Here is a 17,547-nt window from a genome sequence, read left to right as displayed (position 1 = left end):
TATATGTGTTGTGGTCATGCCCTAGTCTCCAGAAATCTCCTTAGCCGTGTAATGACCCAACTACTCTAGACTTTTGGACCATTAACGAAAACTATACATACTAATCCTTAATAAAACTTACAAGTGAAAATACCGTAACTTTATTAAGAAACTTGTAAAAATAAGAGTTAAACTTACATAAAATCTCAAGTAGGATATGGGTTCCCATTGTTTTAAAATCAAAACATGACATTATTAAAAAGAGATTTACATAATAAGATGCGGAAAAATACATGTAAAAGCCATAAAAATAAAACTACATCCTCGAACCGAAATGCTCGGCCTTGAATCCATTCCGCCTCAATACACATTCTATAAGCTTCCAAGAACCTTCCCCGCCACTAAGACCTATTTTCCTGCACATATAAACAAAAAGGAATAAGCCTAATGCCCAGCAAGGAAAATCTAACATATAGCCATATACATAAAAATTCATAGTGCAACATAAAAAAAAAAATACCATAATACATATATCACATACATACTATAATGGCCATTATTACTTGGGGTCCCATAGACTAAACAAGTCATATGCCCATTAGATTAGTAGGGTCCTACTAGCTAAGCAGGTCATATGCCCATAATCTGTTTGGGGCTTGTTAGTCATATGAGTCATATGCCCAAGCCTACAAACATACATATCATAACATATTTCATAACATAAAAACCATAAGATAACATATAAAAGCATATAACACATAAATCCTATCCTATTTTCCTTACCAAAATTACCGGGATATGAGGACAGAGTAGGGACTTTGGAACACACCTAAAAACCATTTGTGAAAGGGTGAGTCTATTGATATTGAAGAAAAAGGGATGAAAGAGATGAAGGAATTATACATATTAAAACATACTTACCAAAAACCTTGTGCTTAAGAACTTGGATTTCCTAACCAAGAATAGGAATAAGGTTAGAAGGCTGAGTAGAAGACTATGAGAACTTAAATAAAATAATACCAATGAACTAGAGTGTGGAAATACCTTGAAGACTTGTAAGACCAATCTAAACCTTGAACCGAAATGCTATAAGACCTTACTTCCCAAGTGTTTGGTAAGCTTATAGTGATCAAGCTTATAATCCCCAACCCAAGTGTTTACACTCTCACAATAACCTAGCAACTTGCAGCCTCTGAACTTAGCTTGAAGAATGAATGAAAAATGCTTGGTGCTAGGTCCTATTTATAGAGTTCTAGGAATAAAAATCTTCTTTCTGGCTTTGAATAAAAAAATTAAATTTAATTGAAAAAATATTTGAATATCCTTCAGCCAAAGGCTTAGGAATTGTTCAAATTTTTCAGAGAGATTTAAGGATTCAAAGCTTGATTTTAAAATAATAAAAACAAATAGAATCCTAACTTCTAACTCCCTAAATCTCGTAACTCTAAACTCCCCTTCAGTAAAATCAACATATATGGAGCTGTAGAACTCCGATTTGGACTCTCTTTATACCATTAGAAAGCTCATTAAATTATCTACAACTTTTAAGAAATCCTATTTGTCGAAATTACTAATATAACTGGGTCAAAAACAGGTCGGAAGTTACAGTACCCTAAAGTTACGAAAAATCTATTTAATTATCTAAATATCAACCTAATCCACAAATAAATAAAATTGTGATAAATGTCATGCTCCTATCAGATTTTGGTGAAGACTAAGTCTTATATTTCTCTTATTTTATCATTAAAATAATAATTTCTTAATAATCATACATATGATAAGTGTTACTATCTTATTGGGTCTATCTAAACCTTATAATATAATAAATATCACCATCAATATCAGTCATATTAATCAAACCTTAGGTTAAAATTAATATTCTTAAACTATAGGTTAAACTTAGAAAATCTACAAGTGTTACTATGAGTGTCCAAATAAATCCCGGTCTGAACCAAAAATCCACAGTTGTAACAATAATACTACTAATACTATAATACTACTATCTAACTTAGCTAAGTAAAGTTCTTGGACTCTACAAGCCATCCTACTATTTAATTCAAGTGAAAAACCTGTGGAAAAACACGTTTTCTTATTTTTGTGGCGCAACTGGCGACGTATCGCCATATCCCGAGCGACGTGTCGCCATATGACAGGCGATGCATCGCCTTATGTCAGGCGACATGTCGCCTAGACTTCCAGGTTTTAAATTTTCATGAATTTCACCGACTTCTTGCCTCTCGGAAGCGACGTAATGCATCATTCTCTGACTTGAACACACAAAATAACATTCAAAACACCTAAAAACTCAAAACCTGCACACTTAAATGAAACTAATCAAATCTACACAAAAATTAAGGAAAAAAAACCATTCTAAGGATAAAAATCAATATTCGAGTGCATAAAACATGCACTCATCACATGTGTTGAGAATTGCCCACTCTAGTCTAGGTGATTCTGAGGATACTTTGGAAGTCTGTGAGTTTCTGGATGTGTTTCCAGAAGATCTGTCAGGGTTATCTCTACACCGAGAGATATAATGGTGATTATGTTTGCCAAGGACGGAACCAATGTCTAGGGCACTGTATTGAACGGCTTTAACAGAGCTGTAGGAACTAAAGGTTCAACTTTTGAGTAAGATAGTATTCTCTAGGATGGATCTTTGATCTGGTTATTACCAGCTGAGGATCAGGGAGATAGATATGCAGAAGACTGATTTTCATACCAGATATGGGTATTATGAGTTTTAGTCATGTCTTCTGGATTATTTAATGCCTCGGTAGCACTTATGGATAGATGAACAGGGTGTTCAAAGATTATCGGGATTGGTTTATGATCGCCTTTATCGATAATATTTTGGGTATACTCTCAATCAGAGATTGGCCAAGGCCAAGGAACGCCTTAGAGATCAAGAGTTACCTTTGATTGGAAGGATATTACATGCATTTTGTGGAAGAATTCTCAAAGATTGTTACCTCATTGACAAAATTGACATGAAAAATCAGAAGTTTGCATGGTCAGACATGTATGAGAACAACTTCCAGGAACTGAGAAGGTGTTTGCCTATGCATCATGTCAGTTGAAAGATACAGCCAGAACTAGAGTAGAGTTACTGGTGGGCCAATTGGCCAATAGTACGCTTGAGTTTACTCTTTTAGAGAGGATCAAAGAAAAACAGCTGAGCGACCCACAGATAGGAAAGATTAGAGGGGATGTGTTAGCTGGATTAACTAAGGACTATACAGTGTTAGGCATGAGTTATTAAGGTATAAGGATCATATTTGGGATCCGATGGACACTAGGATTAAACGGGAGGTTATGGATGAATCTCATACTACTCCTTATTCTCTACATCCAGACACCATGAAGATGTACCAGGATCTGAAAGCTTTATATTGGTGGCCTAGGATGAAAAAGGACGTAACTGAGTACGTGGCAAAGTACCGACTTGTTAGCAGGTCAAAGCAGAGTACTAGAAACTAGTAAGGTTATTACAACCTTTAGGTATTCTATAGTTGAAGTAAAAGGACATCACAATGGATTTCGTGGTGGGATTGCGTAAGGTAATGGGCCAGCATGATTCAGTCTGGGTCATTATGGACCAGTATACAAAGTCAGCTCACTTTTTACCAATACAGTTGACTAGTATGAAGATCTCTATGTGAGAGGGATAATATGCCTTCATAGGACTTTGTAGTCTATCCTATCGGATAGGGACCCTGTGTTTAGTTCCAAGTTTTGGGGAAGGTTACAGAAGGTGAAGAGTACAAAGCTGAAATTTGGTACAACTTATTATCCTCAGATTGATGGTAAATTAGAGAGGACTATCTAGAGATTGGAGGACATGTTGAGAGCATGTATATTGGACTTTGAAGGGTCCTAGAATGAATATTCGCCTCCAATAGAGTTTTCCTATAATGATAGCTACCAGTTGATTATTGGAGTTGCACCTTATGAGATGCTGTATGGTAGGAAGTGTAGATCTCCAATTCATTGGGATGAAATGGGTGAGATAAAATATTTGGATCCTGAGACAGTTCAGAGGACCACTGAGGCTATTGAAAAGATTAGAGCTTAGATGCTCGCTTATCAGAATAGACAGAAAAGTTATGCTAATCTGAAGCAGAGGACCGTGGAGTTCCTAGTGGGAGACTATGTCTTCCTTAGAGTCTCACCATGGAAAAGGGTGAGGAGATTTGAGGATAATGGCAAGTTGTGCCCTAGATTTGTAGGACCATTTGAGCTCCTAGAGAGGATCGGTCAGGTGGCCATAAAGTGGCCTTACCTTCGGCACTATCGGTCGTACACAAGGTATTTCACATTTCCATGTTGAGGAAACATGTATTAGACGAGACTCATGTGTTGGGTTATGAGGATCTGGGACTTCAGGCAGATCTCTCCTATGAGGAATAGCCAGTCCAGATATGAGGCAGACATGATAAGGTTCTGAGGGAAAAAACTATACCTTTGGTTAAGGTATTATATAGAAACAGTAAGGTCGAGGGAGCGACCTGGGAACTGGAATCAGATATGCGGGATCTATATCCAGAGCTGCTCAGGTAAAATTTTGAGAATGACATTTCTTTAAGGAGGGGATAGTTGTAACGTCCCAAATTACCTAATAAGGCTTAAGGCCTTGATTAGGGGGCCAGGATGGCAAACTATGGAAATTACATGTTAATGTGAGTTATATTATAATATGACTTGATATGCATGTTTAGGTGTATTAAATATGCATGTGGGCCCATTTCTGATTAAAAGGGCAATTTTCGTAATTTGACCCGTTATGGATATATTTGGCATATATGTGATATATGTGTGAGACCACATCATTATGTGGATATATTGGGGTTACTCAGTATGAGATGATCCTATGGAGAAAGCTAGTGGGAAAGTCACAACGGGACCAATACTTAACTCTGGGTGAGTCAAGGGTTATTTTGGGTATTTAGTACATTGCCAGGATATTGGGTAATGGGATTAAATATTTGAGGATATATTCAGAGTTAGTTAGATCAGGAGGGAATTATGGGAATTTTAACTATTTTACCCTTAGGGGCATTTTTGGGATACCCCGAGCATTGGGATTTGGTTAAGGTTACTTAAGCTCGAAGTAAACTGATAGAAAAAAAAATACATTCAGTATTATCTCTCTCTCTCTCTCTCTCTCCCGTTTTCTCATTTGACGTCTGTTAGCGTTTTCGAAGGAAACTCAAGTTTTAGGGCTCAGATTCAAGCAAGGTTAGAGTCATAACAATTTTAGGGAAGATTAGAAGCTTGATAGTTGGAGGATTTTATTAGAAAATGACTTAATAAGAGGTAATCCAAGTTTTAAGTTATGAGTTTTTGAGTTCTTAAGATTTGATTGATTTTATAGTTTTGATGAGTTTTTGATTGAATTGTAACTTGGTTTTTGATGGTTTTGGGCTGCTGAGTTGTTTGGGAACTTTGTTTATGGGATTTTGCTATGTTTGGATAGGTTTATGGATGGATTTGGCAAGGGAAAAATGAAGAAAAAACTGAGTTTGCAGGTTGAGCCGCGACCCTAAGGGCGCTACAGCTCGAATTGAGTGAAGGAGAAGCATGTGTCTCTAGCCTGTTAGCACCGCGATGCCTATTATGGCGTGCCATAGCGCTAGTGCAGGCAGCGAAGAGGCTCGGGCCTCTGACTTGAGTGGTCCGCGACTCAAATGTTTGGGGGTTGTGGCGCTTAAGGGATTTTTGGCATTGGGGAGGTTTTGAGTGCGGAAACTCAAACATAAGGGCTCGGGATCAATCCTACTACCCGATTTAGTAGGATTTGACGTACCAAAGGCTAGGACTCGGTTTGGAAGCCTGTGTTTACTCGTTATTGATGAGATTCTATATTATGGTTGTGACTAGGTTATCGCTAAGGGCTCGAAGCTGGGATCGTGCTTGAGGGTAGTTCATTTGTAACTTGTACTTGGACCAAAGGTAAGAAAATTACAACCGGTATGTGATCAATGTGATTATGGCTTGGCCCAAATTATTGAATAGGAATATGAACAGGGCATGAATGCCTTAGAATGTGCATGATTATGATTATTCTTGTGATTATTGATTAAGCATGCAGGTGCTTTGTATTTGGATATTTGATATATGATATATCCTTGGTTGCAATATTAGATTGAGAAGGGTTTGACTTATCAGTCAAAGGCGACAATGACGTGTTGAGCGCTGGTCGATATGGTTATGCCTAATCAGAAGCGCATCATACGCTTGACCGACCTATTGGTCGTGGAAAACTCAGCAATAGGTATACTGGGCCAGCTCCAAGGTCGCTTATACTGAGGAAAGGGCAATGGGCCCTGGGGTGACTTATTAGTCCCATATCTTAGGACTAGGCCCCAGCATTGACTTATTAGTCAAGGAAGACCTTAGCTTGTTGACTGCTGGTCATAAAGCATTGATTTATTTATCAAGGACGACCTTAGCACGCTGAGTACTGGTCGTAAAGCATTGACTTATTACTCAAGGACGACCTTAGGAAGTTGAGTGTTGGTCGTAAATCATTAACTTAGTAGTCAAGGAGGACCTTAGCATACTGAGTGCTGGTCGTAAAGGATTGGCTTATTAGTCAAGGATGGCCTTAGCCGCTGAGCGCTAGTCGATATGGTTATGCTTAACCAAAAGTGCATCATACGCATGACCGACTTATTGGTCGTGAGAAAACTAGAGTGCCAGGTACGCTGGGCCAACTCCAAGGCTTGTTATACAGAGGATAGGGCAAAGGGCCCCAAGGTGACTCATTAGTCCCATATCCAAGGGTGTCGAGCCCCAGTATGATTTATTAATCATGTATTAGGGTGTTGAGCCCCAGTATGGTTCCATAATCATGTAATTTGGGCATTGGACCCCTGTATGATTCATTGATCGTTTATATTGGGATATTGGCCCATATGATGTTGTAGTTATTTATATGGACGGCATGCATGCATGCATGAGTAGGGTTATTACTGCTAGGCATTATTATTATGATTTGGTAACATGTTATTAATTGCTTATGAACATGTTTAAAGTTTTCTTGCTGAGCCTTGGCTCACGGGTGCCTTGTGGTGCAGGTAAAGGGAAAAGAAAGTTGGACCATCCTTGAGTTGGAGAACTTAGGTGACGATGTGTCATATGCGGCTGCTCGACCACCACGGCCGAGGTTTTAAAGAGGAGCTAGGGTCAAATCCTATTTTTCTGCTTAGGTCAAAAGGTTGTAACTTTTTAATTGTAGTTAAAATTTTAAATGTATTTTGGGATCCCATGTATGGAGTAAACATTTTAATGAAACGATGATACCTTTGACCAATTTTTTTTACCCTAAACGTTTAATCATGTTTAGTTACATAGTTATGGCCAAATAACTCGTTTAGCGAGTTTAGTTGTAACAACCCAAAAATGCTTATAGGATTTAGAGCCTTGATTTGCATGTCGGAAGGGCATAATTGGATATATGTATGTGATTTAAATGCGTGACTATGTTGCATGCATGATATATATGATGATGTGAATATACTATATTCATGTTTATGAGTATTACATATGCATGTTGGCCCTTTACTGTTTATAAGGGCATGTCTGTAATTTTTGCCCGCTAAGGGCATAAATGTGATTATATGTGATAAATGCTTGAGACCACATTATTATGTGGATATATATTACAGTACACAGCTCGAGACAATCCTAGTGAGCGGATTAGCGAAATAGTCACAACGAGGTTTAATACCCGACTCATGGGAGCCTAGGGGTATTTTGGGAATTTAGAGAATATTTTGGGATTTATTGAATAATGAATAAGTATTTGGTGATTATTTGTACATGTCAGGATTAATTGATAATCGGTAGGATGACTTGAGGAATTAGTGAGAATTAGGAAAAAGACCATAATACCCTTAGAACAATTGGAGGGCTGAATTGTCTTGAGGGGTATTTTAGTCTTTTTGGCTACGGTATAGGATCGGCTGAGGTTTAGGAAACTACCAGAGTAAATAGGAATGTACTTAATCTCTCTCACTCTCCCATATACACAGTTTCTCTATCTCTCTCTAGAACCTTAGGGATATTGAAGATTTGAAGAAGAAAATTCAAGGGATTGGGAACTTGGGCAATATGAGGAGTTAAAGCTGGGTTAGGCCAAAGAAGCACTATGAGGATCAAGCTATAATTGAGGTAAGAATTCTATTATGTCTGCTGGAATTTAGGTTTGTTAGGTTGAATTTTGCTGTGTTGTTGTTAGAAGTTAGAGTTTGCATGAGTTCTGGTTTCCAAGCTGGTTTTGGGGTGTTTGATGGGTGTAAGAAAATTGTTATAGGTTAGTTGTAATGGTTGGGACATAAGGATACGTTTTCTGGGTTCAATTATGAGTTTGGGTGAAGATTCTGGTTGAATTTTAAGGTTTAAACTCGAAGAAAAATGCTGGAAAGGAAGGATTTTATGGGTTTGAGGGCTCGGGCCGCGACCCTATTCTTCAGGCGCCGCGGCCCGCATGCTTGAAGAGGCTGGGGTGCCTCTATTTCTCCAGGCGCGCCACGATCCAGGGGGTCCAAGTCGCGGACATGTCCTCCAGCAAGGAGGGATGGGTCTCTGTCTAAGGGGTGGGCCACGACCCTAAATGGGAAATTAAGAGAAGCAATGGTTTTAGGCTCGGGGATTCAAACCTAAGTGCTCAGGATGAATTCTACAACCCAGTTTAGTAGAATTGAGGTCCCAGAGGCTAGTATTTGTTTCCAAAACATTTATTTGGATTGGAGATTGATAAATATCTATTGTTATTTGTGACTAGGATTATCGTTAAGGCTCAGGACTGAGGATCGTACTCGGGACCGCCCTTTATTTATCGCTTGGGATTCGAGGTAAGGAAATTACACCCATCTGGTTGTGAATGGGATTGAGATTCCCTGCAATTGAATGCATGTATTATGTAATTATATGGTTGTTATGTGCGATATGAAAGTACAACCTAAGGGTGTCGGGGCTGATGATAAGCGTAATGAACGCAGCTCAGCCTAAGCGAGTCAGGATCAGCTAAATAACCATAGGGCTCAGCCTAAGGGCACCGACACCTAATTGTTTGTATTACTGATTGAGATAAATGTCTGAAAGTATATGTTTATCGTTGTCTAGCTTATGCTTGTATTTTGGTGATCACCATAACTAGTTGGATTGAGGTTGATTATATGCTCATATTGCTATATGTGTTTGTTATTTATGGTTTTCTTGCTGGGCCTTGGCTCACGGGTACTACGTGGTGCAGGTAAAAGCAAAGGGAAATTAGGCCAACCATGAGTTGGAAAGCTCTGGGAGCGGAGTGTACATTGTCAGCTGCTCGACCACCACGACTAAGGGAATTGTACAGGAATTACAACTATACACTATATTTTGCCGTTAGACTGACTTATGTTGTATCTATTTTTTAGAGTTGTTTTCCACCATGTAATTACTATTTTTGGGATCCCATGTATCAAACATTTATTTAAATGAAAATTGGTCGTTTGTGACCAAAATATTTTAACCCTAACTTGATAATTGACTTTAGGTTCACATTTATGTTCAAACGACTTGATTAGCAAGTCCTGCACTATTTTAAGCACACAGTGTAATGGTCTTGGTTATCTAGGGCGTTACATTAGCACTATTTAAAATACAGAGTGTAATAGTCCCCGAGTAGTAGGGTATTACACATTGCCTCCACCAAAGTCGGCGATGGTACCAATACCATTGAACACGTCCAAACAACCTTCTTATATTGTAGTCACCGTGACCCTGGCATGGTAGGGAATTGCTTCATTGATGAGCTGGATGTGCCCAGGATTGGCTGCCATGTAGCTCCATAAATCTTCTCCATTCACTGATGGTGCTGAAGAATCAGTTACACTGGCACTTAGGCCATGCCAGGATGCCAGCATAGGATTGCTGCTCTCTAACAACACCAATGTCGCCATGCTTCTATCTTCAGACTTCACAAGAAGGCGTGAGAGCTGTCTGAGAGTACAAACAACCTTCAATGACGTTGTTTATGATATCTTTGAATATTCAGTGTTTCAGCAAAAACCTCATGGTCCAGTGAAGGCTGATGATAATTCCAAGATAGACATGGGGCGTCCATGACTTTCGATGGTGTTAGCTATTCCAAGCTTAATGGCACATTTCACGACATCCATTTCTACATACCCGAAGATATATATATATAGATATCTACTCTTGCTCGCTCTTCTTCTTCTTCTTCTTCCTTTGGTATCCATGTGTGGCCATCTCGATGTTCTCCTTCTACTTCACCCATAATATCTTTTGTATGTGGTGCTCTGGTGTATGAATGTAAAAGAAGACTTTCATTTAGATTTAATAAATAAATAATTTTTTTGAAGGGTTAAATTTCGTAGATCTTTGTTGTTACAATATCTATAGACAAAACCTTCTTGCTAGGGCACAACTTTATATTGTTAATTTTATATGTATATATCATTCATATTGTATATCAAAAAAATTTGAGTTTATTTTGCTTTAAATCTAGTATTTTATAGTAATAACATTAGAAATATTTAGTTCAATTTTTAAATGATTTAGTGCATGAAAAATAAGTCTGAAACTCAATAAAGATTTTTTTGGAAAACTTTTTGGAATACTCGTTCATGACCGAAGGTTAATAAGTTTATTTTATATTTTTGATTATCTTGTACCCCAAAAATATGAGCTGAATTACTTAACATAGGGTACAGCTGGCAGACAAGCCTATGAAGAAAGTGTACAGATATATAGAGCATCTTGCTAACTCTGTAGTGAGCAGCTCGAGTCAAACTTGATAGCTTACGAAAACCAGATAGTCTCCAGATCGCCTCTTGCGCCAACAACTTAGATCGAGATGCGCGTCATCTAGATCACCTTCGTGAAGCCCTGAACATAACCCATGTCAGTTCAGATTAGTCCTGCGACATCCATCTCGAAGAAAGGGTTCAGCTTGCGGAAGTCTATTTATGACGCACAGTGAATGATCTCAAAAGACTCGGAGATTCTTTATATGCCTCATAAAGGCCCAAATTTTATTATGCATTTATTACCTGAGATAACGAGTGTAAATTCAATAACGAATCATGTATTTATGTAAATTGGAAGTTACCCAAATTTTCGAATTACCATATTAATGTACGGTTACCCAAAAATGTTCATGAGAATCTCCTATAAATACCAGAGGAATGGGCAGTTAAAAGGATGGACTTTCTACATGAAAAAACTATGCTGAAATTGTCTTCTCTAGAGTCCCAAATAGTTCAATAAGAGTGACTCATGGACTACGTGGATTTTAACCATGGGACAACATAAGATCTTGTGAGCATTTTGCATTCTTTGTTATTTTCTACTTATTACACGTTTGGTTTACAAAGAGCCTAATATTTATATTGTCGAATTTCTAAATCCTTGTTGCCGAAAAATCGTGTCAAGAGATTGGTGCTTTCATTGAGAGCATATTAGGCTTAATTCCCCACATAATTTTCACCTAACAGTCACCATGGTGGTCACGCGATCTATGTGTGACAATGAGATGGAGCAACCAGATGAGGAGGCTCACCATGAGACCGTCCTCAATGGAGAAAGCACATTTGTACAACGCTGTCCTGGAAAACAACACGTGGACCATGACGATGCTGGGAGCTCAGCCTCACACCCACCAAATCCCCATCCTGGGTACTTGACAGCCATTGAGATGGAAAACACCCAGTTAAGGAACCACCTTTCACGGGCTAATAAGCAGATTGAGGAGGTCTTGGCTCGATCACCCTCTCCTGCAACCGATGCTACTGTCGGAAGGAGACAAAGTGGGCCCCACAGATCCTACAGGAATAATTGATCCAATGTTAGTCTCTCTGTAAAAAATGCAACTCCGAGCTCCATGCCTTCTGAATAGATTCCACGAAACACTTAACCTGTCAATCCCCATAGGAATCATCGACCTTATGTCAGTTGTTCTATTCGAACTACAACCCCGAGTTCTGTACCTTTTGAATGGATTCCATGGGATGCTCAACTTGTCAACCCTCACAAGAATAAGCATTCAACTCACACTCCCAGGAATCATCCTGGCCAAATAGGGCGAGATGAGAAAGATTCAAGAAGAAGAGGCATCCTAGTAAATCCATTAGTGCCTCGGCCAGAAGCTCTGACACAGATAAATGAACCTGCACTGCCTCCAACCTGAGAAATTGGAGTAAACCAAGGGTGAGCTAATTTGGTGTGTCCCGATAAATCTAGGATAGCTTCACCAATAAGGCATCCCCCATCACTAATTCGACATCCAATGCCACCTCGCTCACAAAGGAATGCTTCAGCCTGAGGGGATAGTAGGAGAAATCTTCCCCCCTCAGAGGATGTTTATATACTGCGACTTGGTTCTAATAATCCAAGTCCTCGATCCCAGCCAAGAGCTGCAAGCTTCACCAATTGAAGATGCTAGACAGAGAGCCAGCGCAGAGGCATGCATGAGAGCAACTTGACAAATAACTTAAGGTTCGCACAACGCCTTCGCTCCGACCCATATTCCAACATGCGAGATCATCTAAACTCACAAAGAGGACGTCTAGCTCCCCACGATGATTTGAGTTACACTCAGGCCAGACGAGACCCATCTATTGTACGTGACAATGGGAATGTACCGCCTAACCGAGATCAGGCTTGGAGAGATAATAACCCATCTAACGCGTACAATAGGATGGGAGCTGGTAACCTGCTCCCGAATAACCTAGATTCCATGGATCCAACCCTCAAGTGGCTGTTCCTAATGGAGGAACATATGAAGAAACTCCTATCTGGAAAAGGTGTCGATGATTGTGATTTCGATGAGGAGCTCGAGCCTTTTGCTCCCATCATTGCGGCAGCTCCATATATTGGCTTTAGGATGCCGACCATGCCCACATATGATGGAACCACTGACCCGTACAACCACCTTGCGACCTTCAATACGTTAATTATGGCCCACAATGTCGAGTTTGACAACAACACTGACTGGACCGACCAAGTTATGGTTCAAAAAGTACAAGAAACATTCAATCACCTTGTGGAAGAAACTGTCTTCTGAGTTTAAGAGGCAGTTTTGAGCTGCGAAGGAAGTTCGTGTTGAAGCCGATTCTTTGGACAACATCAAATAAAAACTTGGTGAATCCCTTAAAACATATCTGAACAGGTTCACCAATGCAGCAACAAGAGCTAGAGATGTTGATGACAACTCCAAGCTCATGGCTATGAGGATAGGGATCACAATAAGAGGTAATTTATGGAAAGAACTCCAGTGAAAAGGAGTTAAGAGTGTAGATGTATTCCTAGCTTGAGCTCATGAATGGATAAATCTAGAGGAGGCACAATTTGCTATTGCGGGAACCAACCAGATCCCTGTTTAGCCCGCTGGAATTGTAATGAATGCTGCAGCTATGGTTCAGTCTGCTACCCAGAATAACCAGGCGAGGGGTAATAAGAGGAAGGGGAATGGTGTGGAGACCGGAATGGTGTGGAGACCAGAATGGCACTAAAAAGAATAAGCTTAGAGAAAATTACAATTCCATCTACACTACCTATACCAAAATGATAGATACACGAGAGTGTATCTTCTTGGCAAACTCTAATCGCCATCCATGGAAGAAACCAGATCCGTTGAGGCACCAGAGGGAGAAGATTGACCCAACCAAATTTTTTCGATATCACAACGACATCAACCAAAACACTTATTATTATCGTTAGCTAAAAGATGATATTGAGACTCTCATCCGGGCTAGACCGTTAGCCTAATATGCTCGAAATAGAGTAGTTCCCAATCAGCCAGCAGGGCAATATATTCAACTAGCTCAGGAAGATCTGGTTAATCAACCTCAGGCTCAACTAGATCAGGGGAATCAGATTGTCCCTCCTCCGATAGAAGGGAGGGACATAACCACTATTTTCGGAGGACCTCATCTGGTGCGCACGAGCAATGGAGCCTAGAAGAGTTAGATACATGAGCTGAACCCATGATGGCATTGAGTTCATTCCAGAGCAAAGGTTATCAAAACAATAGCAGTTGGTAAAACAACCAATCATTTTCATGGAAGAGGACACTAGCCATGCCCAGTTCCCACATAATGATTCGCTCATGGCAACCATCCAGCTCGCTAGTCGAAGAGTACAGAGAATAATAATTGATCATGGGAGCTCTGTATATGTGCTATTTAGGTCCACCCAAGAAAAGATGGGGCTATTTGTAGTCGATCTTAAGGTGACCTCAATGACCCTATACAGATTTTTGGGAGAAGAAACAACAACCATTTGAACGATCGAGCTTGTAGTGACTTTAGGAGATGATATGCGAGCTGTTGCTAAAATGCTCGAGTTCATTATAATCAATTGCCCGGCTGCATACAACACAATTTTGGGAAGACCTATGCTGATGACTTTTAAAGATATCCCCTCAATCTGACATTTAGCAATGAAGTTCCCCTCGACCTCAGATATATGTACTATAAGAGGATATTAGCTCGTTGCTAGAGAAGGCTATAGCATTGCTATGAAGGGAAAATCATAGCTCGAGCAGCAAGCAATGTTCATCATTGATGGGAATAAGGAACCTCGGGTAATGGAAATTTCCCATGGGGCGGAAGAACCTCAGGAAGGAGATAACGAGGTCACCCAATAGGATGACATTGATTAGAGATTAGGCAAAGATAGGTATGATCTCCAAACCTTGGAGGAGCTTGAGGAAATTCGTATCAAACTAAAGATATCTTCAAGGGTTGGAATGATTGCAAAGAATCTTGGAATTGAAAGGAAGAATGAGCTTGTCAATTTTTAGAGAAATAACATGGACGTCTTCGCTTGGTCACATGAAGACATGGTGGGAATCAATCCAAATGTTATGATGCATACTTTGAATCTGGATAGGAACGTGCGTGCGAAGGTACATAAACAAAGGCTTTTGGGGAAGGAATGATCAAAAGCTGTAGAAGAAGAAGTAGCTCACTTACTTAAGTGTGGGTTCATAAGGGAAGCAAAATAATTGACCTCATTGTCTTGGTCCCAAAGCTCAATGGAAAGTGGAGAACTTGCCTTGTTTTCTCCGATCTTAATAAGGCATGTCCTATGGATTATTTTCCACTACCTAGAATTGATCAGTTGTTAGATGCAACAGCCGGTCATGAGCTCATGTCTTTCATGGATGCATATTCTACATATAACCAGATCATGATGAACCCTGCAGATCAAGAGCACACTAGTTTCATGATTGAGCATAATGTATACTGCTACAAGGTCATGCCATTTAGGCTGAAGAATGATGGTGCAACGTACCAATGGCTGGTCAACAAATGTACGTTAACCAGATCGAAAAACACATGGAAGTGTATGTCGATGATATGCTCGTTTATTCAAAGACTACCAACAATCATGTATCTGACCTAGAGGAATGTTTTGGTGTGCTAAGGAAATATGACATGAAGTCGAATCCCCAGAAGTGCACCTTTGGGGTTTCTTGGGGAAATTTTTTGGGCTTCATAGTCAACACAAGGAGGATAGAGGCGAATCCAAAGAAGATCAAGTCAATACTAGAAATGCCTTCACCAAGGGTGCGTAAATAATTACAGAGCTTAATTGGAAAGGTGGCGCCCCAAAACCACTTCGTTTCAAAATCCAATGACAAGAGTCTCCTATTCTACAACATGCTCAGGGGAAACAAAAAGTTTGAGTGGACCAAAGAATTCGAGCAGGCGTTTCAACATCTAAAAACTGACCTGGCTGAACCCCTCATATTATGAAAACCAACAGTTGGGGAATGTTTGTTCTTATACCTAGCTGTGACAAAAAATGCGGTCAACGATGTATTAGTTCGAGAAAAAAATTGAGCATAGAAGCCAGTGTACTAGATGAGTAAAATGATTCTGGGAGCTGAATCCAGATACCCTTCAATAGAAAATCTACATTCTACTTGATCTTGGCCTCAAGAAAGCTCAGGCCGTATTTTCGGTCTCACACCATCCACGTCTTAACCGATTAACCTTTAAGGCACATCTTACAAAAACCTGAAGCATCGAGACATTTTCTTAAGTGGGCCATCAAACCCAGTCAGTTCAAGATATTATATAAACCATGAACAACAATCAAGAGTCAAGGGCCCACTGATTTTGTGGTAGAATACATAGGTTTCCAGGACGAGCCAATGAGGGAACCAGTGCTAGAATTGTGGAAACTCTTCGTTGATGGATCATCTAATGAGAATGAATCCAGAGCTGGGATAATTTTGTTCTCGACTGAAGGACATCGATTCCAGACCGCTCTGCGGTTCAGTTTTGAAGAATCCAACAATGAAGCAAAGTACGAGGCACTATTACCAAGGGTACGAGTGGTAAAAGAACAAAAAGCAATGGCGAGTCAATGTTACAGTGATTCCCAACACATGGTTAATTAAATATTGGGAGAGTACCAAGGTCGTGGTATTAAAATGGAGGCTTATCTAGCTAAGGTTAAAGATGAGTTCTCTTAGTTTGAGGTTTGTTCCATTGAGCAGGTACCCCGAGAGCAGAATTGAATGTTGATGCCTTAGCTCTACATGCCACCACCGAAGAGGTAGCCACGTTAAATGTAGTCCAAGTGGATTTCTTAGAAAAACCAAGCATAACTAAGGAACCGGTTGAGGTAGAAGTGATTGATACAAAACTGACCTGGACAACCCCATAGTAGAATTTCTCACAACAGGTGAGCTACCAAATGATCGAAAAGACGCAAGAAATATTTTATATCAAGTTCCACTGTATGTTATGGTTGAGGGAATTCTCTACTTACGATTGCATTCTCTACCCCTCATGCGGTGTGTTTTTCCCAAGGAAGCATAAATGTTACACCCAGATTTAGAGCCTTAAGAATTGTGATCTCGAAAGCTGGATTCGTCAGGAATGGGCTCGTAATGTTTGGAACATGTGTCTGGAACCTAGGCACCGAACCTACAAAGCAGGGGCAACCTCGAAGATGGTATCCTCGAAATCCTCAGAAGCTCGAATGACAAACATCGAAGTACGTCTATTCTCGGATGACCTCGGATCAGGGGTTCCGAGCCTGACATAAGTGTGAGCTCGAAGCCACATGATCTCGGGGAAAATGCTACAACTCGAAAGTCATTAAGAGACCTGGGTGAACACGGCACTGACGATGTAGATTGATAACTTTAAATATCTTAGTGAATCATTTTGGAGAGACGCAGTCTACGTTCATTGTTGTAAATCCCCTATAATAAAGGGGTATTTATTATTCAGTTATACGTTCCTTGGTCTTCAGGGAACGTTTCCTTGTATAAAGGAGTTACAGGCTTTTAATGCCATTAAATATATTTACATATACAGAATAACTTCCTGAAATGTGTGGGATAGTATTCTAAAATCTCCTCTATAAATAGAGAAGATTTGCACCATTGAAAGGGACCGAATTTTTGTAATCTTGAGAGAAACTCTAGAGAATTCATTCTTGAAGAATTTCCAGAAATCATCTTAAGTTCTAATAACAAAGACTCGTGGACTAGGCAGAGTTAATTGCTGAACCACGTAAAAAATCCCAATTGTTTTC

This window comes from Humulus lupulus, chromosome 1 (assembly GCF_963169125.1).
Source record: "Humulus lupulus chromosome 1, drHumLupu1.1, whole genome shotgun sequence".
NCBI classification, from domain to species: Eukaryota; Viridiplantae; Streptophyta; class Magnoliopsida; order Rosales; family Cannabaceae; genus Humulus; species Humulus lupulus.
Note: the sequence above shows the minus strand (reverse complement) of the source record.